Source organism: Triticum aestivum, chromosome 7A (assembly GCF_018294505.1).
Source record: "Triticum aestivum cultivar Chinese Spring chromosome 7A, IWGSC CS RefSeq v2.1, whole genome shotgun sequence".
Taxonomy (NCBI): domain Eukaryota; kingdom Viridiplantae; phylum Streptophyta; class Magnoliopsida; order Poales; family Poaceae; genus Triticum; species Triticum aestivum.
This window is the reverse complement of record NC_057812.1, coordinates 57,826,048-57,833,418: the sequence shown is the minus strand read 5'-3', so window position 1 is coordinate 57,833,418 and position 7,371 is coordinate 57,826,048. Positions and strand designations below refer to the sequence as shown.

General features: G+C 47.3%; 1 long non-coding RNA gene across 5 annotated transcripts; it reads left to right on the top strand.

The window, feature by feature from the left end:
• The first annotated feature begins 5,025 nt into the window (after positions 1–5,025).
• LOC123151475 (uncharacterized) lies at positions 5,026–7,335 on the top strand. Of its 5 annotated transcripts, none has more exons than XR_006475655.1 (4): positions 5,026–5,298; positions 5,407–5,502; positions 5,706–5,940; positions 6,016–7,335. It is a non-coding gene; the product is annotated as an uncharacterized lncRNA (long non-coding RNA). The 5 variants fall into 5 exon arrangements; XR_006475658.1 differs by having other exon boundaries at positions 5,407–5,596; XR_006475656.1 differs by having other exon boundaries at positions 5,026–5,342.
• Positions 7,336–7,371: the final 36 nt, after the last annotated feature.

Sequence of the window (7,371 nt, the reverse complement as noted above, 5' to 3'; positions counted from 1 at the left end):
GTCGATCGATGTAACATCTGAGTCGGAGTTCGAAGTCTGTTGTAGTGAATCAGCTAACTATGGCTCATACTAAGATCGAGCGACATCTTGATTATCCATGTACATTGAACAAATTTTGAGTGATTGAACCATTGCCCGAATGGCTTAAACTGCACACGAGCATGGCTTTGTGATCAATGTTTAAGACGAGGATATGGCTTTAGACCTCTTTCTATCCATCCAACCATTGTTACCAAGAATGAAGTTCATAATAAATCTCAATTTGTAAACAAATGGATGTATGTTTCTCTCTTTCAGAGGTAACATGGCGTAGATGAAAAAAAAAATTGTGCCGTGCAATTTTTTTTTGTCCGAATCAAACTAATACTCCCTTTGTTCCTAAATATTTATCTTTTTAGAGATTTCAAATGAAGTACCACATATGAATGTATATAGACATATTCTAAAGTGCAGATTCACTCATTTTGCTCCGTATGTAGTCACTTGTTAAAATCTCTAGAAAGACAAATATTTAGAAATAGAGAGAGTAGGATATAGTAAATCAACTCAATTGACTGCCGATACATAAATCAACGTCAGATAGGTGTGCAACTAGTATTGATGGTTGCAGAACAAGTATTGCTTCTGTATTTACAACCGTTTTATAATTTTTGATAGGGAAAAAATTCACATGTAAATTGAAGGATGATCTTGTGAGTTGCCTAGAATTTCCTGTCCCTACACCCCCCCCCCCCCCCCCCCGCGTCTTCCGCTCCTGGGCAACACGGGGGCGAACCCCTAGATCCGGCGCCAGGCCACCCACGGCCGCCTCCTCCCTCTGTCGTCGTCGGCGGCCGTCCCGGGCTTCGCCCGTGCGGCTGTTGGCGGCGGCGGGGCGTCCCTGCGTGCTCCCCTGCCCAGATCTGTGCCCCATCTCTCCTCCCGACGACGACACCCCCTCTCCGGCATCCTCTCCTCGCGCGGTGCTTGGCCCCGGATCTGGCCTCTGAGGCGTCAGCCATGGCGGCCGCCGTCCCGGCCGTGCTTCGGGGTGGCTTGAGATCCAGCTGCCCGTCTAGCCGCCATGGTGGCCTCCCTTTCCAGATCCGCGTTGGTGGCAACATGTGGTCCTTCTCTTGACCGGCGGGAGGACGTCTAGGGGATGTGGCCCCTCTGCTCGGCCTGGGAGTGATGCCCCTGCTTCGGTTCTTAGGTTGCTCCCCGGCTGGATCTAGGGGTTTGAGCGCTGCATGCCCCTTCCCCGCTGGATGTCGTGGTGGTCTGGTCCGTCGTTCTGGCTTGGTGCTGGGGCTGCTCCCTGTGTCGGTGGAGATGCTCGTGGTGGGTGGATGCCGGGGCGGCGGCCCCGGGCTGTGCGGGCGGCACCGGCTCTACGACGAGCGGCGGCCACGAGGGCTGTGCTGTAGCCTCGGTCATGCGGGCGACGAGGTTGTGGTAGGTGTGCTCTGTCTGGTGAAGATCGATGCCCTTCGCTCGTGGATGCACCCACCGGTCTGATCCGGCCATGGCGGCTTTGTCACGTCGGCCCGTGCTCTCGGGTTCGGGTGGTTGGGAGTGGAGTGTGGGACCGGGGGAAACCCTTGGCCTTTGGTGGCCACGGCGAGGCCGTCTCCATTTTCTTGGAGTCGGTCTCCCCTTCTTGGAGGCCTCGTTGAGATCCCCTTCTGCTTCCTTCTTCCACGCTCCGCATGGGGCGAAAGTCCTAGTCCCCCTTGTGGGCGGCGGCAACGTGTCGACGTCGTTCCCTTCCTGGAGGCGTCGTCTGGGGTTCGTGGAGGTATGGATGGTGCTTTTCTGCTTGGCGAGGGCAATGTGGCGGCGAGCTGTTCAATGTTCTTCGTCTTCTCCACGCGGTCTTCATCTTTGGTAGGTGCTCTTCTGCTTGCGTCTGGTTGGGTGGCTGCCCAGGTGGTGGTGAGGTCGTGGGATCCTAGCGAAGGTGGTGCTCTGCTCCCTCATGCCCGAGCTGCCAGGCGACATTGTCCAATCGGCGCCCTTCGAGCCAGGGCGAGAGGATAGTGGTCTTCTTCGTAGGTAGAAGCGAGTGGCTTGTCGACCTTGGCATGTTCTGCAGGAGTAGGCGAGGAGATGTTTGTCAATGCTGGTTTCTTGCTGCCCGCCCCCTTCTGCTGGTGTGGCTACTGCTCATGGCGTGTGACCTTGGTGATCTTGGCTAGGCTCCTATTACTATCTCTTGTTTGCCTGTATCACAAATAGGTCGTAAGCTGCTACAACTCTATGTATCTTTGCCGTTTCTTGCTTTTTTACTAGTTGTACGCTTACTTGTATTCCTAGCCGGTTGATGGCTTTGTTAATTCAAAACCGGATTAGATTCGAGCCTTTTATCGGGCTCGGCCGACACCTTTTCTCTAAGAAGGATGATCTTGTGTACATTCTACGCAAGTTCTAATACATTTGAGATATTTGATTTCAGTTATATAGAAGATCTATTGCTAATGTTCCATTAATGTTTTTTTCTAGCGGCAACAATAAATGTGAGGAATTTAGGTACTACATAGTCTATAAATGTGAGTAGTAAGAAAGGCATCCAAATTTAAACTAGGACCGGACCCGGAGGTGGGTGTACATCATAATAACACGGCATCTCCCATTAACTGTCAGAACATGATACATGTATGATGCCAAAGTCTCGCCCAGATGTAATATATATATATGCATGATTGATATGCTACAATCATATAGAACGCATGTGAGCATATGACATGGTAAAGACATACTACTACCATGAAGCGAGAAGATGGCAAACCAAACAAGCCAGAAGATAGGTAACTGAAATTCGAGATACCTATGTACAAGGCGATAAATACACTACATGAGACAATATCAGGTGGAAACCACATTTTCAGTGGAAGCTTGGAAACCATATGTTCAAGAAGTAGGGATCATGTCTTATCTAAATAAGTGTCGTAGGCTTGAGAAGCATCGAGGATTAATCTACTGCAGCGGTGCAGCATACGTGAGCAGTTCTGTCAATTTGTCCTTAAGGATTTGTTTGACCTGCCCCCCATGATGGTCCTACTTGGCGTCCATTGCAAGGACAAGCGACCAAGAATGCGTACCAGCCGCCACCTGGGATTCATGTGATGGAAAAGTGTCTTATTGTTTGCAAGTAGAAAACCATAACTATACACGAGTATATATTGAAGTGTCTACTTATTAGGTCATTCTTAACGGGTACATGTTTTCGCACGCCGATGAGAGTAGGCGCCATGTCGGATACTTTAGTTTCACCGCGACTCAACCCAGTCGAGAGGACGGATGTGAAATATAAGTTCAACTCTACATGCATGTTGTCAAGTATATTTATGCCCTCTTGAAATCATTAAAAAAATCTTTGTTTATGCTCTCTGTTAACATTTATTCTCCAAGTTTTTTTTTCGAAATTCATGATATTTTTTAAAATTTCCTGACATTAATTAAAAATCACAAACTCTTTTTGAATTCACAAACTGTTCTTAAATTTCGGAACATTTTCTTAAATCTATGACCTTCGTTCAAATTCATGAATATTTTATAAAAAAATCTGTCATTTTTTCCAAATTCATGAACTTTTTCAAACTCACAAACATTATATTATAAATTGGGAAAAAATCGAATTTGTGACTTCTTTATATATTTTTTGTAACCTTTTGAAAATCAATGGCCGTGGCACGGGTCAACGGTCATTGTCAACTGGCGATCAAAGACCACGGAGCGAGCGAAAGCAAGCGCTACTGGCTCGCAGCCTATGGAGTTAGCGCGGGCGCTGGTACGCGAAGTGCCGCTCGGAGCGCCGATTAGGAGCTTTCAGCAGACAGGCCGTACCAGGCCGGATGCAATGTGGGCCATCACACACGGGCCGGTCTGCCACTTGTCAGCACGCCACGGAGGCCCATCTTGCTAGCCGCAGACCAAGGAGGGAGGCGGAGCGCCGGCGTTCCGGATTTTTTGTCCAAAAGGACTCCCTGCCAAATGCTATTGACAAAAAGAACTACCTACAGATAAAATTGTTAAAAAGGACCCCCACACCAATGGCGGCAGGCGACACATGTCACCTGCCGCCACGCCAGGAGGCGGCGGGCCCTGCCACCACGCCAGGAGGCGGCCTCGCGGGGCAAAACGGGTTTCGCACATTGGCGTAGCTGGGACGGAACGGGACAGGAGTGGCGGGCCCGGCCGCCACTGGGCGAGGCGGTGAGCGCTGCCACTGCAGTTCCCTGGCCGACAGCTCCTGCTGCACGCGGGCCGAGGCATGGGCGACACCTTCTCTCTGTTAACATTTATTCTTCAAGTTCTTTTGTTGCTTTGCACACGCGACACCTTTCCTGTTGCAGACGGCACTGATTCTCGTGCGCGCGGACGACAATGAATTTGACGGGCGGGAATCACTCCTGCTTTCTTCAACGGATGCGACGGCACTGCGGGAATCGCTCACTCGCTGCAGGAATCCGAGGATGTGGGAACCTGTTGTGCCAACACTACAGGGATCCTCTTCCTTTTATATAGTATACATCTGCTCCGAGCGTAAGCACACTGTCTCTGGCCTCCTCTTCTCATCTCTAAGTGTGTAAGAACAGAGGGAAAGATAAATTCAGTACGCAGTTTCACTCATGATTTAGGGTGATTTAGAGTTGGATTTTAAATATAGTGAAATTGAAGAAAAGATAGAAGAAGGTAAGATCACTACACCACACACTAGATTTCCCTACCAACGACTGTTGGGAAAAGTCTCTAATACCATCAGACCGTTGGTTAGGAAAAGTTGTATCAAACTGTTGGTTGGTAATGCATATCGTAGCAACAGAGGGTTGGTCGGGAATGCTCATATATTTAATGTCAGGTCATAGGTCGGGAATACGAGGACTTCCATCAGACTATGGGTCGGGGATTAATGCCGACCGACTGTTGGCAGCTAATTGGGCCAAGAAGTCGCGCACGCGGGAACAGAAAAAGTTAGCGCCAAAATTAGCCCAGCCCACTGAAAACTCCCTCTCTTTTTCCCCTTCCGCTCCTAAATCCCCAAATCCCTCAACCCCCATCCAATTTCTACATCCGCCGCCGGCATGCTCGAGCTCTTTGTCCGCCGCCGACGCTACTCTCTGCGGCCGGCTGCGTGCTCTCCAGCCGGCGAGGACGCAACCCCCTCCCCATCTCCCTCACTTACTTCAGCCTGCGCACCACTGAGCCAACTCCACACCGCCGCAGCTAGGCTCGAGCTCTCTCTCCGCTGCGCTCGCTCGGCCTTCACCTGCAGAGGCTCTCACTGCCGCCACGGGCTCGAGCAGCCTCCGCTGTGAGGTTCTCTCCATGTTGCTACGCGCTCGAGCACCCTCCGCCTCCAGGTGCTCTCTTCTATCCTGCTTATCCCCCTCCCCCGTCGCTCACCACACCACCCTATATGCACAGGTGGTCCTGCCGTTGCCGTCCACACCCTGCCGACGGCTGCCCTTTTCTTCTGCGCCCAAGCTCAGCCATCGCCCCTATGTGCCGCCGGCCAAGAAGGTATGCTCCGAGATGCCCCTTGCCAGATCTGATTAGGACTGTGGGCCGGTTACAGTCCCTCTAAAGGCATGGCTTTTGTTACCTCTGCTGTTAGGTATTTCCCTGTGAGACAACGACTTTATCTCCAGAAATCGGCCTGCTGGATGGACTGGTCGAAGAAATTTTCCAGTATAAGTCCGTAACTTTTCCTTTCACATGTGCAGGTTTATATTATGTGTGGATTTGGAAGCTATTTCTACGTTTACTATGTGATTTGAGAAGAAAACTGTGGCCCCATGCCTTGCTACCATGATGCTTGACTGTACGGCATGCCCCATTGACATGCAATTCATATCTACTGGGATTTTGAATTGAATAGGTGTGAAATATCTGGTAGCTATATGGATTCATTGGCTCTAAAAACTGTTGCCCCAATGTCTACAATTTGGGGTCATGTAGGTATGATATAAATCTTAGATTTTGTTGGTTCCGTAGTCGCAATTCATTGGTTTATTAATGGCTTCATGTATGCAGGTGAGGCGTCACTCCTTCATCAGGTTATATGTCAACCTGAAAATCATCTAGGCTACAGGATAGTTCCCCAAGAGCCCCAATTGCAAGTACATATAATAAAACACTACTCTGCAACTATATAAGCAAGGCATGATTAGAAAATTATTTGCAAAAGTGAGGCTGCACATGCTTGCGATTGCTTATTTCGAGCTCAAGCTTTTAGTTTATAATGATGTGACCACATGCTTGTGTTTCTTTTCATGTTTATTAATCTGACGGAACTATATGATGCTAATGATGGTTGCAGTACTTTAACCTGAAGAGCATCTTATTTATGCCCTGCTTCCCGGATATTTTAAATATCAGAATGTTATGAACAAATGAAATCAAACTATTTGTTGTAAGTTGTAACATTGGTGGTTTCATGTCTCCGTTGTTCGCACGGGGCGACCTCATAGTTTCATCCATTGGGACTAAAGTTGGCAAAAGTAACTAGAAGTGATCATTTTTTCTGGGTACTAGCTCATTTGTAGTAGAACACGATCTATATTGTTGGTTTTTGATGTTTGTTGGCAGTCATAAAAATGTCACTACATAATTAGGTCAAATTATAGAAACCTGAAATTATTGTGCACATAGACCTAATATTGACCTGATGTTGCGGTAACAGCAAGCAAACAAACTGTTGGATTTATGTCTTGTTGTAGAGGAATCTATTATTGCTCTGTTTTGCACACTGGTGAAAATTTAACCACCAGTATTTTCAATCCATATATTGAGCTAGGTGTTCACCCTTCGCCGACATATTCATAGATTTTTTATGTACTTTGTTTATTACAAACATTTATATAAACATATAATATATTATATATTTATATTAAGGACTCCTAGGTTCTAGTTATTGTACACCTTCTGCTCAATATTTTACAGAGTAATAAAGCATGGATGACAAATTTTGTTGATCTAGGTTGTCATAATTAATTTGCTTAGTGGATTTTCATAAGTAATTCACATGCTATAACTTGGAGGACAGAACTTAGCCATGCACTATGCATGTTAACTATGATGGTACTTTGGGAAAATGGCACACGATTAGACTGACTTTATATGTAATTGGTGTTAGAAATGTACTCCCTCCGTCCGGAAATACTTGTAAGAAAAATGGATGTATCTAGAACTAAAGTACGTCTAGATACATCCATTTCTCCGACAAGTATTTCCGGATGGAGGGAGTATTTTGTAAGCAGATAAGATCAATATGCTCAACATGCTACCAATTCTAACGTGTGGTCGTACTTTGATATTCCAAAAACAAAATCATATCATTTTGTAGCTTTCCCCCTCCCCTTCTGAAATTTCTTTGAAGCTCCACCACTG